Raw genomic sequence first — 17,121 nt, 5'->3', positions numbered from 1 at the left:
ACTGTTGCAGATGTTGTGGTATGCTTGCAGAAGGGAGCCTGGCATGGTTGCCCTCCAAGAGGCCCAATGGGCAGTTAAAAGAGTCAGATGCAGATACTTACACCCACCCAAAAGACAGAGGCTGGGGACCCTGTGGTTGAATTGGGGAGCAGCTGGAGGAAACTGAGGAGGAGGGAGGCCCCGAAGGAAAATCAGCAGTCTCAAATGAACTGGACCCCCAGGATCACTCTGACACTGGGCCACCAACCAGGCACATATGCTAGCTGATATGAGGCCCCTGACACATATACAGCAGAGGACTATGGGGTCTGGCCTCATACCTAACCTTCAAGGGACTTGAGAACCCAGGGAGGGTGGCGGTCTGGTGGGGTAGGGGTGGGGCTGTGTGGGGACATCCTTTTGGAGAAGGAGGAAGGAATGGGACGAGGAACAGTCAGGGGTGGACCGGGAAGGGGACAAGAAAAGATGGAGTTTATTATATGTTAACCAATTACTGCTGAGCATTGGACTTTTCCTGGAGTATGTGGCTGATATTATCCAGTGTCACTCTCTTTGTTACAATGTATTTTCCTTTCCCAGCAGTTTTCAATTGCAAAAAGCTTCTTGGGTAAGAGTTGGAACTTTGGTCCTTTCTGTGATTTCATCCAGTTTGAGTTTGCATACATCTTTTGTATGTCATCACAGTCCCGATGATTTCACATGTGTATCGACCATGTGTCTGAAGGACGGTCTCTCTTTGGTTCAGTCACTATATCTGGCACTTTCAATATTTTTGCTTCCATTTTTTTCTTAGATCCTTGACCCTTGAGGAGTATGATTTGATATACATTTCCTAAAGACCTGCAAACAGATATTCCACAATATCCAGCTGTACCAACTTTGAATGTATATTGAGAAGTGGGGAAGATAGAGCATCCGTTTAATCCCAACATTTAGGAGACAGAGGCAGGCAGATCTCTGTGAGTTTGAAGCTATTCAGGTCAACATGGAGACTGTTCTATTATCCAGAAATTGGAAATAACCTGTATGTCCACAACTTGATGGGTAAATAATGAATATGTGATACATTTACATTGGGGAATATTATTCAATTGTTAAGAAAATGAAATAATCAAATTTTCAGATAAGTTGATGGAACTAGAAATAATTACCTTGAACTGGTGTCTCACACCCAGAAAGACATTTAATAGTTTCTCTTATATGTGGGTGGTAGCTTTTATGATTTATAGATACTTTTATTTCAATAAGAATATCCAGCCATAAAGCTGCAGTCTATAAAAGTGGTCTACCTGAAAGATGCTTTGGTATAATAGTGGTACAAATGTATGAGAGAAACGAAATAATTTTTATTGGATGTAAGACCTGTTCTATGAGATAGAACCCACACCTGACACTCATAAATAATCTGAAAGTAGATAGACTATGGGTGCTGGGAAAAGAAAAAACTACTATCAGTCGGCAAAATAACCATAACCATAAAATGATTCCTAATGATTTCTTGCTATACCCATGTATTAATATCTCCCTCAGCCATTATCAAAAGCTTCCTCTTGCCTTAGATGGTAGTCAAAACACACTAATGCACAATGGGAAACCTCATTTCACTCACTTTTAAATAGTATTTTTAAGTGTGGCCTAATATATTTATTTTGCATAAAGCTATATATTTATGTATCTTGCCAATTCCTATTTGATTTTCAGTCTTTGAGATATATATATATATATATATATATATATGTATATATATATATGACTGTAAATCTTGTTTTTTTTCTTTTTAGATTTACACTTGAAATGCTTTAATAATAACCTGATTGTTGTTATGACAGACATTGTTTTAAAATGTGATGTTACATAATTTTTTTAATATTTGTAATATAAAAAGGGCATGGTAGAAGCTATACAGTTGAAACATTTAATAAAAGATGAAATGGTAATAAAGGAAGCTTCAAAATATAATGCTAGCAGGTCACTGCACATAGGAGTTGATCCTGATGGAACCTGTCCTCACTGGCACCTTTGTTCACAATGCTGATTAGCTGTCATAGATGGCAACTTGGAAGAACTCACATTATCATAAAACTCTCACAAACACACTCAAGTCTAAAGCCCGCCACAGCTATTTCCACAGCCAGATTATTTGAAAATAATATCTCCAGTTTAACGCTCTTTGGCACTGTGTATTTTGTACGAATCAAGTGCCTTAAATAGGAAAAGTGTGTCATTTTATTTTCAATATCCACATAGATGATTAAGTCCAGAGTTCTTTATGTAGTCCTATGTTTGAATATTTTCTGCCAGTCTTCAGAATCAAGTAAGAAATCGATTTAGAGTCTCACAGAGTTATCAAGTTCAAATTCACTGATAATTTTACAGTGGAGAACAACTCAGTGGATGGATTTGGAATAATGTGCATATTTAAAATTTGCAGTCATGTTCACACATGGAAATAATAGACTACATACAATTTTTTTAATAAGTAAGGTCTCTTCATGAGTAGACAATGATACTGATTGTGTTAGTAAGATTATGCAGGCATCAGCAGGACCTGGTAATTTTTAGGCAAAAATAGATAGATTATAATTCCAGTAAGAGGATTTTGTTATGATAAAAAATGGTTATTTAGTTTTTAAGCAGGCACATAGACAACATATTGGCTTGTGAGTGTCCATTTAGCACTCAACTGTAGTAAAGTTTTTGTTCATGTAAATTAAAAATAATATTTTAATGAACAAGAAAATAAGATGTAAACATGAATAAAAATCTCCTGTGATAAAATGTGTAAGAAAAAGATTTTGTAACCAACTAAAAAAGACAAGACAATGTCTTCTCTAATCTGAGGAAGACTATAAATTAAATATGAGGAAACTGTAGTAGTGCTTGTCTCACACTGCTTCTATGAAGTGACAAAATTCGCTTGGGAGCCAATAAGGACTAACAGAAGCAGCAGAAAACGGGGAATAGGTATTAGACAATTTATTAGACACGGTAATTATAACTAAAAGATTATAATAGTGTGACATTTATTTCAAAAATCATAATTTATATAAATAAATTTTCTGCTGCAATTAGCATGAAGGACTTATTTTAACTGTGCCTCACGTTTTGTGCATTTAGAAAAGTTCAATTTTCCTGTGACTACAGAGTTCCACAATTGCCACAGACATCTGAGTATTCTTTTAAAAACATCAGTAAATATGTAAACACAGATTTGAAATTGACACACATTACTAACGTGTTATTGTTTGAATTCTAACTCTTTTGTGAAAAATTGTAAAAATTAGTCCCTCATGCTGTGCACATGAAGATCAGTAAGTGGGATGATCAAGTAATCTGGTGGCCAAGCCTAGACAGTGTGACTATTAATCTGGTGGCCAAGCCGAGACAGTGTGACTATTAGGGAGGGTTTGAGGCCATTGGCAACCTTCCTTGTTACACTTGTTCTCTTACCTTACCTTACCTTACCTTACCTAGGTTTACACACACCCGTGGAAAAAAAATGATTCGAGAATGAGCTGAATAATCATGATTAAATTACAATTCACGTGCAAAATAATAACGATCTGGGACAAATGGACATATTTTAACTGTGTTTGTCAGACAAAATATGATACAAATCCAATAAGCTCTCAATTGAGTTAAATATAATAAATTTGAAGGAGTAGGAAGAAGAAGAGGAGGAGGAGGAAGAGGAAGAAGGGAGGACTCACTTGTTAAGGGACAGTTCCTGCCTTTGTCTTGTCCACATCATTTGGCTTCTGTCTGCTTGCCACTCCAACTCCAAGGGATCCTATTTTTTGGCCTCCGGGAGTTCTTCAGTAGAATTTAGACGATTAGTAGGAGGGAAGTTGTTTCCAAAGAATCACAAAGTTGTTTCCCTCCTTAGATGTGTTGACCCTATTCCATATAACTCTGTAGTCAGCCTTACCTAATGAACATTTCATGACTATAATACTCAACTATCTATAGCGGCCTCGATCACTGCCCAAGGCGCCAGAGTTCAATGCAGATCTGGAAATAATATGATTGCATGTTTATTACGTCTTCTCTCTTTTCAATATCTACCTAATAAACAATAGCTAAAATGTAATCAGGTTTGTGGTACATTTGTTGTTTGTAACAAGATAGTTTCAAGCAGTACATTTAGCTAGTTCTACTCGGCAATGCTGACCTATTCAACATCCTCCATGACTTTGTTTAAGTGTGGCACGACTCAGAGCTGAGAGGCGGCAGTGAGTTATGATTAATAGCAGGAACTCTTGAGGCTCAGCTGCTGATATTCAAATCCATTTTCCTACCCATATGAACTTAGACAACTTACTTAACATTTACCTCACCTCAATTTCCTTATCTGCAAAATGACTATGATGTGAATTATTTTATCACCTCCCCATACTAATATTTATAAGGTGACTTTTATGTTACAAATATTTTATTTATGAAACTACATTAAAGGGTAACATTATCTAAGCTCAGTGTTTAATGTGTGTTTTATGATAACTGTATACTGAAATGTTTTAGTAGGTTTTTCAGTTAATGAAAGTACACAGAAAACATGATACCGAGTTGTGACTGTTAAAATTTTAAATTATTTTCATATTAAGTTCTACCTAGTTGTGCAAATCTAGGCATATTTTTACATTAACATCAAAGGTAATTGTGGCTCTCTCTGGACAAATTACATACATTATGATGTTCAGATTATGATTGTAAATTGTTTTCTGCCCAAGAACAAGATTTAATTGAAATTTAGAAATGAAACAGAATGTCTTCATCACGAAGTGAGGAATAGACAGTGCGGCTTTCCAATGCAAGTCATGCAATTTGCTTACTGTACAATGGCAGTTTATTCCTTCTGCTTCTAAAATCTAACTTCACCATGTAGAAAATGAGTATAACAAAGTGCATAATTAGCAGAATTTTGATAGAATATTGCACGCTATTTTATGTAAATCAGGTGGATTTTGGCATATAGTAAGTATCCAAAAAGTGCAGCTTTTATCCTGTTCTTTCAGAAAAAGAGCTATTTTTAATGTGTAAACATTTGATGTTAGTTTTTTTCTGTTCATGGCATGGTGTAATGATATATTTGGCTCAGGTGTGTGATTCTGAAGGGCTGACTCAATGGCTTCATAACCTGATTCTTACTTAAAAAAAATAAGGTATAAAAATGCACAAAGAACATATATATTGCACTATAATTCAGAATTGTTTGGGCCCTTTTCTTTTTCCTTAATGGAAGTCAATGTCTTTAAAGAGATGATAGAAGGTCATGCTACAAAGTGAACGCAGTCAGGGACATTGGAAACTTGAACCCAGGACAACAGTTAACAGGGGCTTGGCAAATACTCTGCAGGGTTTGACAAAGTACACTACATTGTAGCATGTAACATTTGCCAAAGTTTTCCTTGTAAGTGGATTTATTGATTATTTTTATTTTTACAACATGTATGACCCTAATAGAGATGGATTTGACATTAATTATACTGTAAATTGCTTGAATCAATCAAGTCCTTATAGTTAATGAAAAAGTATAAGGAGAAAAATGTGTATTTTATTAATGTCTCTTAGGTGATATCCTGTAATTGTTTCTCATAAGATATTCCTAGAGTAAAAAATAAGAGCTAAAACACATTTAAGTATAGTCTTTATTTATGATAAAGATTACACAGCTAAACAAGTTGGTTCGAGGATTAGGCAACTTAGCAATATATACAATTTAGCATTTAACCCATGAGGTTCTAGACAGCTGGTAGGGCCGTTGAAAGGAAGGAAACCGCATGATGGAACTGCCGACTCAAGCTTGTGATGTCTGGAAACTCAGGAACAAGAGGGAAAGGCTTCCATGTTATAGGGAGTCATTCTCAGACGACAGAGCCTTCCTTCCACTCCGTGGGCAGAGGTAGGAAGGGTAGAATGACACCCAGTGTTCACTGTGCTTGGGGAGAGTCTTCTTCCTCGTGAGAAATAAGTTCAACAGCTGTGAGGAGCTGTCCGAGGAGCTGTCCTCACAGAGATGTGAGGAGCTGTCCTCACAGAGATGTGAGGAGCTGTCTGAGGAGCTGTCCTCACATATGTGAGGAGCTGTCCTCACAAACTCCATTACAAGATGGCACCGGCATCCGGCAGAACGCACCCAGTAAAAAGGGCAATACGCAGGCGCCTGGTAACTTCCCTACTCAAAGGGACACGTACGTTTTGGTACGTCATCTGGCATAATTGGCAGCGACCAGTCAGAGAGTGACACGTCCTAGGCGAGGATAGTTTCCTATATAAGGGACGGTTATTCCTCACTCGGCGTCTCCACACTGTAAGCTTATGCTCTCCCTCTCAAGACGCATTAAAGCTTTTCTGCAGTAGGATCCTGTGTGTGCCGCGTCGTTCCTGCTGGCGAGACGTAGCGCGGGACAAACAGCATCATTGCAAAGGCTCAGCCATTCCGTGAAATGGAGATCAATTTCATTGCTCATTCTGTTGACGAATCAAACCGAGAAGTTTAACAAACTAAGTGAAGTCGCGTGGGATATCATTTCCATGTTAATGTGACAAATTACCTTACAAAAGAAACTCAAAGAAAGGTTACTACAGTCTTAAAATCTGAAGGACTAAGGGAAGAAGCATGGCTGTAGTGGCATAAAGTGAAGTAGAGGTCACAATGGTCTGTGTAGACAGGACACTGGGCAGAGCTGTATGGCCTCAGTGCCTAGTTCCCTCTCCAACCTCAAGTCACTCTCTCCTCAAAGTAAAGACTGAATCTCAGTCATGTGAACCTAGCAGGATGCTGCTTCTGCAAATCACAAGACAACACAAGGATTGTAAATAGTTCCAGGAAAAAAATTCATGATGTTCATACTTCTCAACCAATCCTCTCTCATTCTGTAAATACACAATTTTTATGTAATTCCCAAATATTGAGATATATGCATATGTACAATATTAATGAAGTTATATTTCCTTATTGAAACTATTTAGACACACAAGTATGCCTCCATGCAGACACACAGTGCACATCCACATGGTATATTGTGTCTTTACTGCACTTTAAAAATACAAATCAGATTGCACATAATGCTTTTGTTCTTGCTTCTTTTGTTTTGGTGGTATAATGAACTTGTTCTTTGGGGATGAATTTGATAGAAAGTCTTTCATTTTCAGTTTGTTGTGCTTGCTTTACGTTCCAGCACAAATCTACTTGCAGAGCTGATGGTCAGCTCTCTGCCAAGAATTCTGGGTTAGACACTCCCAATTCTGACAAAGGTCCCAGTTGTATATATATCCTTAGAGTTTGTTCATCATCGTGATTGAAAACCTGGACAGAGCAACACACCAAGAGATAATTTTTAAAAAACATTATTTTGTTCAGTCTGTGTTGTGAACTAGAACAACTGCAGTCTGTCCAAGGGCACAGGTATAGATAGAAATAGTAAACAGGTGCATTCTGTGTTTTGTCTCATTGAGGATTTTGTAAAGGGAAAAGCCTAAAGTATATAAAAAAGTATGTAACCCAGACAACATAATATCAAAGGAGACTTTTGAATTATGTTAACAAGATATGAGAATAGATGCTCCCAGCTCAGAACACAAAAATATTAAATAAAATATGAACTTAAGACACGAAGTTGTTTTAAATTAATAAGCTGGAAGGAAAGAAAGGAAAACAACTGGAAGCCAAAAGCAAGGCAGTGGTCCTAGGGGATCAAGGAAGCCTGCTTAGCATTAAACCAGGCAGGGTCTTCCCAATCCTCCTGGCTTGTTGCCTGATGTTAGCAGGTCAAGCCCATACATGGGATCTAAGCCAATTCTTGAGTCTACAAGTGGCCAAAGATTAGCTCTCAATGTGACCTTACTCTTCCCAAATAACCACATACTCTTCTAACTCCTCACTCAACAAAATAAGCAGGATTCCATAAATCCTTTAGTTAGTAAAGATGGGAAATAGCAGAAAGGAATATGCTACTTAATATCTTAAGCTGGTTCTCTTGGCTTTAGTTGGAGTCTAAAAAACATGAAGTTTTCTACATTAATAATTATCCTGTGTACTTCATAAATACCATGTCAGGTATGGAGTACATGAAATAGATTCACAGAGTTTTTCCTATGGCAGAATTTTAGGGAAAAAAATCAGTGATAGACAATTATTATGTAAAATAATAAATTAAATTACAAAAATATTCAATGCATACAGTCTTTTTAAAAAATTGGCTTGAGTGTAAATAACTGGCTTTGTTTAATAGAAATGCTGTGAGTATATTGTCCCACATTATACAGTTAATTAAAAAATATCTCAAGGAAATTTGGAAATAATACATTTATTCATATTGCTTGCATGGGTTGAAACTTTTAACTAGAATCAAAGCCTATGTGATTTCATTAGTTTGGGGGATAGTAATGTATTGAGCACTGTGACTCTCGAATAATAAAGCAGTTCACTCTGGTTTGCATTTTGAGGTGATGATTTATGCATGTCCTTGTGCTAGATGGTGCTAAGCATTGCTCCTTCATTAGTGGTTCCCACAGAAAGTTATGTTTATATTCAAAAATTCTGCCCTAGGATGAATCATATTGTGTGAGAAATAATTACAGGGCAAAAGTGGAGAGCTCCTGCTTAAAATGCATTAGAAATTGTCTTCTTGGTGTGCCTCTCTGCTTCCACAGTGTGATTCTGTCTAATCATCCCTGGGGATCTTCTGGTCTCTCTGCCTACTAAGCAGATAATATTTTTAACATCAAAAATATTTATTTTCAACTTGATAGTTGTCTTGAGTCAGACTATGTAAGTAGCATATTTCCTAACAAAATTATTTACCTTTTCAAGGTTTCCTAAGTCTGACTTGATAATCTGTGGAAATGACTTGGGACCAAAACTACCCCATAGCCTGTAAACATGGTTGGAAATCGTAGAGCTAATTTTTAGGGTCTCACCAATGTCGACATTATGACCTCAATAGATAATTTTTCACAGGCACTTTGTAATCCTCAATATAATAATTGCAACAGCAAAATTACAATTTTTAAGGTAAATTGATAAGGTCAGGATATCAGATGTGTATAAAGCACAATTATACTTTTATAAGTAAGTAATTTATAGCTAATTTACAACTTACCTATCTATAAGTTGAATGCACATCATAGTTCTCTTGGGTTTACTTGCTTAATTTATGATAACTTCTCTTTCACGTTCCAATAAAATTTAAAGATGCTGTGTTGGTGTTTTACTGCTGTGAAAAGACACCATGACCATGGCAAGTCTTATAAAGGACAACATTTAACTAGGGGTGGTTTACAGGTTCAGACGATCAGTCCAGTATCATAAGGGCAACATCCAAGCAGGCATGGTGCAGGAGGAGCTGAGAGTTCTACATCTTTATCTGAAGGCTGCTAACAGAATACTGCTTCCAGACTGCTTCCTGGCTGCTTCCAGTGTGAGGGTCATATAGCCCATACTCACAGTGCCACACTTACTCCAACAGGGCTACAACTCCAAATAGTACCAGTCCCTGGGCCAAGCATATTCAAACCATTACAGACGTCACTGTTTTTCTCTTACTCTATCAGTTAATATTTTGGAAGTTTATTCATTTTAATACTTTGGCACTAGACAGAGGACCTGGAAGAAATCTTAAAAATGAAAGGCAAATAGTTTGCTTAACTTATGTTTTCAAAAAGAATAGTGTTCGCAATAAGCTGATTGTGAACACAGGAAATATTTGAAATACTGTGGGTGCTCCACAGTGTTGTCTTTTTATGTATAAGAGGATGGTTATGTGTGAAAGATTAGGTTAGTAATTAGACTTGCTAAGTAGAATTATTAAGACACATTCAGAAGTCACCATGCAGCATATATACAACTAAAACCTTATAACATAAGGACAAAGAGGGATATTGTATATTTCTTCAATAAATACACAATTTCTGTTTTATTAATTGATTTATTTACTTTACACTGTGATCATAGCTTCCCCTCCTTTCTCTCCTCCCAGTCCCTCCTTCTCACCTCACTTTGGTCCATACCATCCTCTGTCCAGCTTATTTCTTGAGTCCATTTGCTTAGAAAATCTTTTTCCAGCCCTTTACTCTGAAGTAGTATCTACCTTTGTTGCTGGGGTTTATTTCTTGTATGCAGCAGTATGGTGGATCCTGTTTTCATATCCACTGTTAGCCTCTCTCTATTTATTGGAGAATTAAGTCTATTGATGTTGAGAGATATTAATGAACAATGATCATTAAATTAATTCCTGCAATTTAGATGTTGGTCATGTTGGTGTGTGTGTGTGTGTGTGTGTGTGTGTGTGTGTGTGTGTGTATGTGTGTGTGTGTGTGTGTGTGTGTGTGTGTGTGTGTGTGTGTGTGTGTGTGGTGTTTCCCTTCTGGTTTTGGTGGTATGGAATTTTTTGTTTTCTGTGTTTTCTTGGGTGTAGTTGACTTCCATGGGTTGAAATTTTTCTTAGAGTATCTTTTTTGGAGTTGGATTTGTGGATAAAGTGCTTTTTAAAATTTGACTTTGTCATACATAGAATATCTCATTTTTCCATGTATGGTGATTGAACAATTTTCTGGGTATAATAGTTAGGGCTGGCATCTATGGTTTCTCAGAGACTGCAAGACAGCTGCCCAGTCCATCCTGGCTTACTGAGAAGTCAGCTGTGTCTCTGAGAAATCTGACTTTGTATGCTTCTTGTCCCTTTCCTCCTGAAGCTCTTAATATTCTCTCTGTGTTCTGTATGTTTAGATTTTTGATTTTTATGTGGCAGAAGAATTTTCTTTCTGGTCCAATCAATTTGGTGTTCTATAAACTTCTTGTGTTTTTCTTTTATAGGCATCTATTTCTTTTAGGTTGGGGAAATTTTCTTCTTTGAGTTTGTTGGAAATATTTTCTGGACCTTTGAACTGGTAATCTTCTCCTTCTACTACTGCTATTATTCTTCAGTTTGACCTTTTCATAGGGTACCAGATTTCCTGGATGTTTTCAGAAAACTTTTTAGATTTAGCATTGCCTTTAGTCAATGTATCAATTTCTTCTAACTTATCTTCTGTGCCTGAGACTGTCTCTTCCATCACTTGTATTCTGTTGGTGATGCACGTGCCTGAAGTTCCTGTTCTCTTTCCTAGGGTTTTCATCTCCAGAATTCTTCCAGCTGATGTTTTCCTTTATTGCTTCTAGTTCCATTTTCAAGTCTTAATAAGTTGCATTCATTCTCTTCACCTGTTTAATTAACTTCCCTGTATTTCTTTAAAGGATTTCTTTATTTCCTCTTTAAGGGCCTCTACTCAACCATCTCCTTGAAATTGGATTTAAGGTTGTGTGTGTGTGTGTGTGTGTGTGTGTGTGTGTGTGTGTGTGTGTTTCAGCTAACACATACTTTTTTAATTCAGAGAAACATCACTTTTCAAATACAAATAACACTCTACAGCAATAGCTCAGGGTTCAGGTCCAAGGCCCACTTGTGACTCACAAGTCTCTGGAACTCCAGTTCTGGGACTTGAGACTTTAATGAGAGGAACATGGTATATGTTTGAGTGAGTCACCTAATCTACAATGTAAATATTCTGCTGGTGCCTAAGTTGTTGGCTTGTTAAGATTATCCATCAGAAAAATTTCAGTGGCAAAACTGTAGAAGTAAACACACAGGTTAGAGTCCATGATTCAAAAAGATCCCAGGTGTTCAGAAGGAAGGATCATTACTTGGACAACTATTGAGGAAAAAGACTTTTTAAACGTCAGCTACATTGTTGCTGCCAAGTTGCTAAAAATCATTTATTAAGTGTTCTGAGGAGCTTGGGATTCGGGTATCAAACCGGAAGGGATTCCACAGATAGCATAAGGGCCTGTCCTCTATGAGCATGGAAATTTTTATCTTATAACCAAGTTAATATTGATATTAACTCTTATACTCTTTCCCAAGAACGAAGAGTAAACACACTGTGTGCTGTTACATTATGCTTAGGTTCCCAAAGCATTAATAGCATGCAGTCAGAATGAGGTTTCAAAGGATTTTGGAGGACTGCTTCTGCCTTTGTTGTGTATGTTGCAATTACACACATAATGGTTCTTAGATGTAGATGGTAGAGCCTTTCTTGACTTAAGCAGAGAGTAAGATTTCAGTGTGAGTAGATCAAACAATTTCAGTTAGGATATGGGTAAAATATCAGCCTAATTTATGTCACAGAATAGGAGCCAGGTTTTAACACTAGATTTTGGGATATATGTCTTCTGTAAACACTATAGCATGCTCCTAGAGAAACATTGAATGTGTTCCACAGCCACAACTGACTGTTGTCACTCATTCTCAACTGGATTTATCTTGTCAATAACCCCCTTTCTGTTTTACCTTAACAGCAAGCCTCTAGAGTGTCTCTTACATAAAACCTGGGTTATGCACCTGGATTTTATTGGTGCACAAGAAAACTGGAAAGCAATTACATCGCATTGACACTTTCAAAAGATGAGATCACTGCTGCACCTCTCTGAACATATTTAAAGTAGAATGGATGCTGCTTCTGAGTCAGACGCTGCTGGGGGAGGTTATTCTTACCATGTGAAACATTCACAAAGCTAAAAGACATTCAGGCCATTACATCAATATGCAAACTTTATTCATGTTTCAGAATCCATTCCGAGAGGAATTCTAAATAGAGATTGAATGGTTTTAGATTAATTTATGGTGTTCTTTCCTCAGCCGGAAGATAAAGTAACTGTTCTCCGTAAGTTGATCTACTCTGTCAATTCAGGACATTTTTCTACAAATGCATTCAATGAGAAATATTAGAAGTGATTGATAAAGATATTTTATGATGAAAACAGACCACGGAGGGTAGGGATATGATTTCTTTGGGTACTTTTGAGAGAGCCAGTGATCTACCTTCTAATTTTGTCCTTTAGAATCTTCAAATTTTTGCTGACCACAGAAAATTAGCTATGAGAAACAATTACTGAAGGTCCTCCAAGTGGTGAAGACCACACCAAAGATGTAAACTAACAATTTAGGTGGGGACTATAGTTTGTAACTTTTTAAAATTTAGCCAAGTTTTGTTGTTGTTTGTTTTTTTGTTTTGTTTTCAGAATCCTAGTGTGTGTAAAACTGAGTAATCACAATGTATCAAAAAATGGGGTGGGCAAGGCGCAGTGGGGGCTGCGCTTTGTGTGCAGCAGTGAGCTGTGGTCTGCTGGGTGCAGGATGCCGAGGGCGGCGGCATGGAGGTGCTGAGCAGGGTAGGCGAACCAGGCTTCACTGATCAGTAGTACATCATCAGCAGAGGCTCCACAAGGGCAAGCTAGAGTACCTGGTCGAGTGGCACAGCCGGTCCTCCAAACACAACTCTGGGAGCCAGAGGAGGACATCTTGGACCCGAGGCTGCTCCTGGCCTTCCAGAAGAAGGAACAGGAGAAAGTGATACATAGTAGGAAGAGAGAAGAGAGACCCATGGGCAGGCCAAGGAAGCACACAGTCCTGTCCTCCTGCAACTGGAGCTCCAAGCTCAAGGAACCAGATACACTCTCCAAACCCAAATCCTCTTCCTCCACATCGTCCTCCTCTTCCTCAGCTGAAGAAGATGACAGTGACCTGGACTCCAAGAGGGCCCCGGGGCCATGAAACCCACCCAGTGCTTCAGAAAAAAAGCCCAGATCCTGGTAGCCAAGTCAGAACTGAGGGATCCCATTCGAAAAAAGCAGGGGCGCAAGGCTCTACCCCGGGAACAGAAGACAGTTCGGAGACCTGTAAGCCTGGTCAAGGTGCTAAAGACCACGAGGAAGGATCTGGGGACCTCAGCCACCAAGTTACCCCCTCTGCTCAGTGCTCCTGTAGCATGCCTGGCTGCTCTGAAAGCCCACACCAAAGAGGCCTGTGGTGGTGCCAGCACTATGGACAGTCTGATGAAAGGAACGGCCGGGAGCCACAACTGAGGTGGCATCAGCTGGCAGAGCTGTATCATACTCTACATGAACCGTATGAGCCAGTTAGGCTCAGGCTGCCAGCCGACTGGCACTCAAGGCCTAGGCTACCAACAAGTGCAGCCTCGGGAAAGACTTGAAAGTGTGTTCGCAGAAAGGGGAGCTAAGAGTAAGCCCCGCAGGAAGCAAGGTACCAAAGGCCCGTGGCAGTGGAGCTGCAGAGCAGCAGAGAGGGAAAAATTCAGCGAGTCCAGGTTCCCAGCTGGCACCCACTCAGGAGTTGAGCCTTCAGGTCCTTGACTTACAGAGCATCAAGAACTGTGTGTCTGGTATGGGCCTGCTCGCTCACCATGCCACAGCCACCCAGGCTATTTCTTCTACCAACCAGGCACAGGGAAAGGTCCTGGAAGCGGCCCCATAGGAGTTAACATGACCAACACCCCATAGACACCAACAAAGGGGAAAAACTGACTTGCAAGACAACAGCTCTGCCCGCCCTTTCGGTCAAGAGGGACACCTGTAAAAGCATTGCTGTCTCTGGTCTGCAGGAGGGCCACATAGTCCTGGGAGAAGGCCAAAAGCCACCTGCACTGTGGAATATGAGCACAAGAGAAAATAGTTCTGACTCAGACCCCGACTCATCATCCTTGTTTCCTAGTGCTGGGCAGAGCCTGTCAGTAGCTATCCAGACCAACAAGGACTGGAAACCCACCCGCAGTCTCACTGAGAACATCTTTGTCATGGATGTCACAGACAACCTCATCACTGTCACCGTGAAGGAGTCTCCCATCAGTGTGGGCTTCTTCAACGTGAGGCATTACTGAGACCATTGACCAAGTCAGACTTGCCTTCCAGTCTCTGGTTTTGTTTTGATGCCTGACAAGGGGGCTGGGGGGCGGGGAGGGCAGCTCTACTCTGTCCTGAGACTTAGGGCTGGAAGATGGCTTCCTGGTGATTCTACTTCTCTGGACCTCCACTGCAATCTGTCCTGTCATCTCAGGAAAGTCTGGCGTCCACTGACTTGAAAGCTGCCTGCTTGGACAAAGCATCCTTTCTTGGAGTCCCTCCTTGACCTAGTGAGATCTTCCCCCTCCCTGACCAAATCCCCAGCCCAATGAGGAGAGGGGTGGGGCTGGCAGGACCTTCCCCCAAGTCCACCAGTGGCAGGGCCTTTCTGGTGAGGGAGGTGCTCTGTGATTTGCAAGTAAGGCTCTGGCTTCATTTTTTTTTAAAAGGCTAACTAGTTGTGGAGTTGGGCTCAAGGACCTTGCAGAACTCTTCAGTCTCTACCCCTGGTGTGGTGTCCTCTCTAGCTGCAGTTGTAGTCCCAAAGCTCAGATAGGGTTTGGAGTTCCTGCACTAAAATGTACCTGGGTGCTACTGAACTTGGGAACAGAAGGAGTCATGTTATTTTTCCCTCCTTCCTGCAAGCAGGCCTGAGCCCCAGTTAGAAGTAAACCTGTTCCCCCCTGGATCCAGACCCATCTCCCTGATTTGGCCCACTAAATTGCATTCTAGTTCTGTGGTCTGACACTCCTGGGCTTGGGGAAGGAGTAGGGTTAGAAATCCAGAGCAGGCTGAAATAGGAGCTGGGAATCCTCAGAAAGCAATTTTCCCCACTACTAGGAGTTTTATTAGTAGGGCCCCATAAGTCACCATGGTAGCTCCAGTGTGGGAATACAGGTGTTCCATGGGACCTTTCTAGACTGGACATCTCTAGACTACTGTGTAAGCATATCCTGTAGTCAATCCTGGTGCAGAGACCGGTCCGGTGAGTGAACCATTCTTGGGTCCCGTTTTCCCTGACAGTCCTCTCACATGTTTGGGAGCTTGTGTTTCCTTCCTCTGTCGCTGAGAAGCAATATCCCTATGCCATCTGTGTGGTGGGGTAGTTTGGCAGCCCACCTGGCATAGGGCCCTAATTCCTTCCTTGTCTTCTGAGATCCTCTCTAGATGACTTCTCCCCTGTTCCCCATCCCAGGTAGCTGTCTTGAATCTACCTTGTCAGATTGCTGGCCAATGTCAGGATTTTTCTGTCCTGGAATCTCACTATGGGGCATGACAATCTGGTCAGTGGGTCTGTGATGCCAAAAAGTGGGGGTGGTATGAAACCCTTGTTTCTACTTCTGCCATTGACTGATCAGCCAGTGGGTGTGGGCTCTTCACTCCAGCTACCTTGAAGGGAAGCATTTCCCCTTTTAAAACCTGCTAAGCAGTGACCTGAGGTGTCTGGGACCTGCCACGCTTTCAGGGTGCACCCCACCCCTGCCCCCAATAGCTTACTCTGCACACCAAGTAAGATGGTCTTTGTGTAACCAAGCTGACCTCAGCATTGTGCGTTTTGGGGAAGACCCATATCCATAGCTCCCAATAGATGCCTTGATGTGCCAGGGGCCCATGTTACTGTCAGCAGGAGCTACCACTGGGAATTCAAGGGCAGGAAGTGAGTAGCAAGGGGCAAAGAGTTCCCTACTGGGCCATTAGCTTCCTTCCCTGTCCTCAGCCAGGGTCCTTTGCTGCCTCATCCAAGGTTTGCAGCTTCCATGCCAGACACTGCCTTATGGGCACCTTCATGTGTATTGGGGGTCCCATGAGATATTGGAGAAGTGATGGTGTTTATGCCTTTTTATTTTTACCGGTTACATAAGTCCCAAACTTGAAATCTATAAATCCTTTCCTCTCAGCCACTTTGCCTTCTCGTGTGTTTTTCCTGGTGCTGTGACCCCATCGGTCAAAGCATATATGTGTAGGACAACAGCAGGAAAGCCCCCTGGAGTGCCACCATTCGCTCTGAGTCAAGTTCTTGTGTTTACCAATAGTAAAGTACTTGGTTTAAAAATATGAAAGAACAGAAGTGGAAAAGGGGGACTGGAAACAAGAGAATAGGTGAGTTTTAGAAGTGTGAATATAAAACAAGAGACAAATAGTCTACATTTTCAATCAGAGAGACTCCATTTTATTAGGAAGCCCATTTCCTTACCACATTTCCTATTGAAACACAGAAATCAATTCCAGCTCTGTGAATCTACTTGTGGGTCACTATTAACATCCTACTGGTGGACGTTCCTTTCTGTTTTCCAGCCTGGTATCTTAATCATTTTTGACCACTTTCTTCCTGGAGACTTTCTTCCTATTTATAACGGCCTGACGTCTCATCCATCTCCCATGTGCTGCACACATTTTACGCACTAGATTATTTTTCAACTCCATCATTTGCTTAGTCGGTAGTC

The 17,121-nt window shown here is 40.3% G+C and overlaps 1 pseudogene; it reads left to right on the top strand.

The window, feature by feature from the left end:
- The first annotated feature begins 6,109 nt into the window (after positions 1-6,109).
- On the top strand, positions 6,110-14,715 carry LOC148002464 (chromobox protein homolog 2 pseudogene; annotated as a pseudogene).
- Positions 14,716-17,121: the final 2,406 nt, after the last annotated feature.

Source organism: Rattus norvegicus, chromosome 11 (genome assembly GCF_021556685.1).
Source record: "Rattus norvegicus strain SHRSP/BbbUtx chromosome 11, alternate assembly SHRSP_T2T, whole genome shotgun sequence".
In the NCBI taxonomy this organism is placed as follows: Eukaryota; Metazoa; Chordata; class Mammalia; order Rodentia; family Muridae; genus Rattus; species Rattus norvegicus.
The sequence above is the reverse complement of the archived record's forward strand: the minus strand, read 5'-3'. Positions and strand labels throughout refer to the sequence as shown.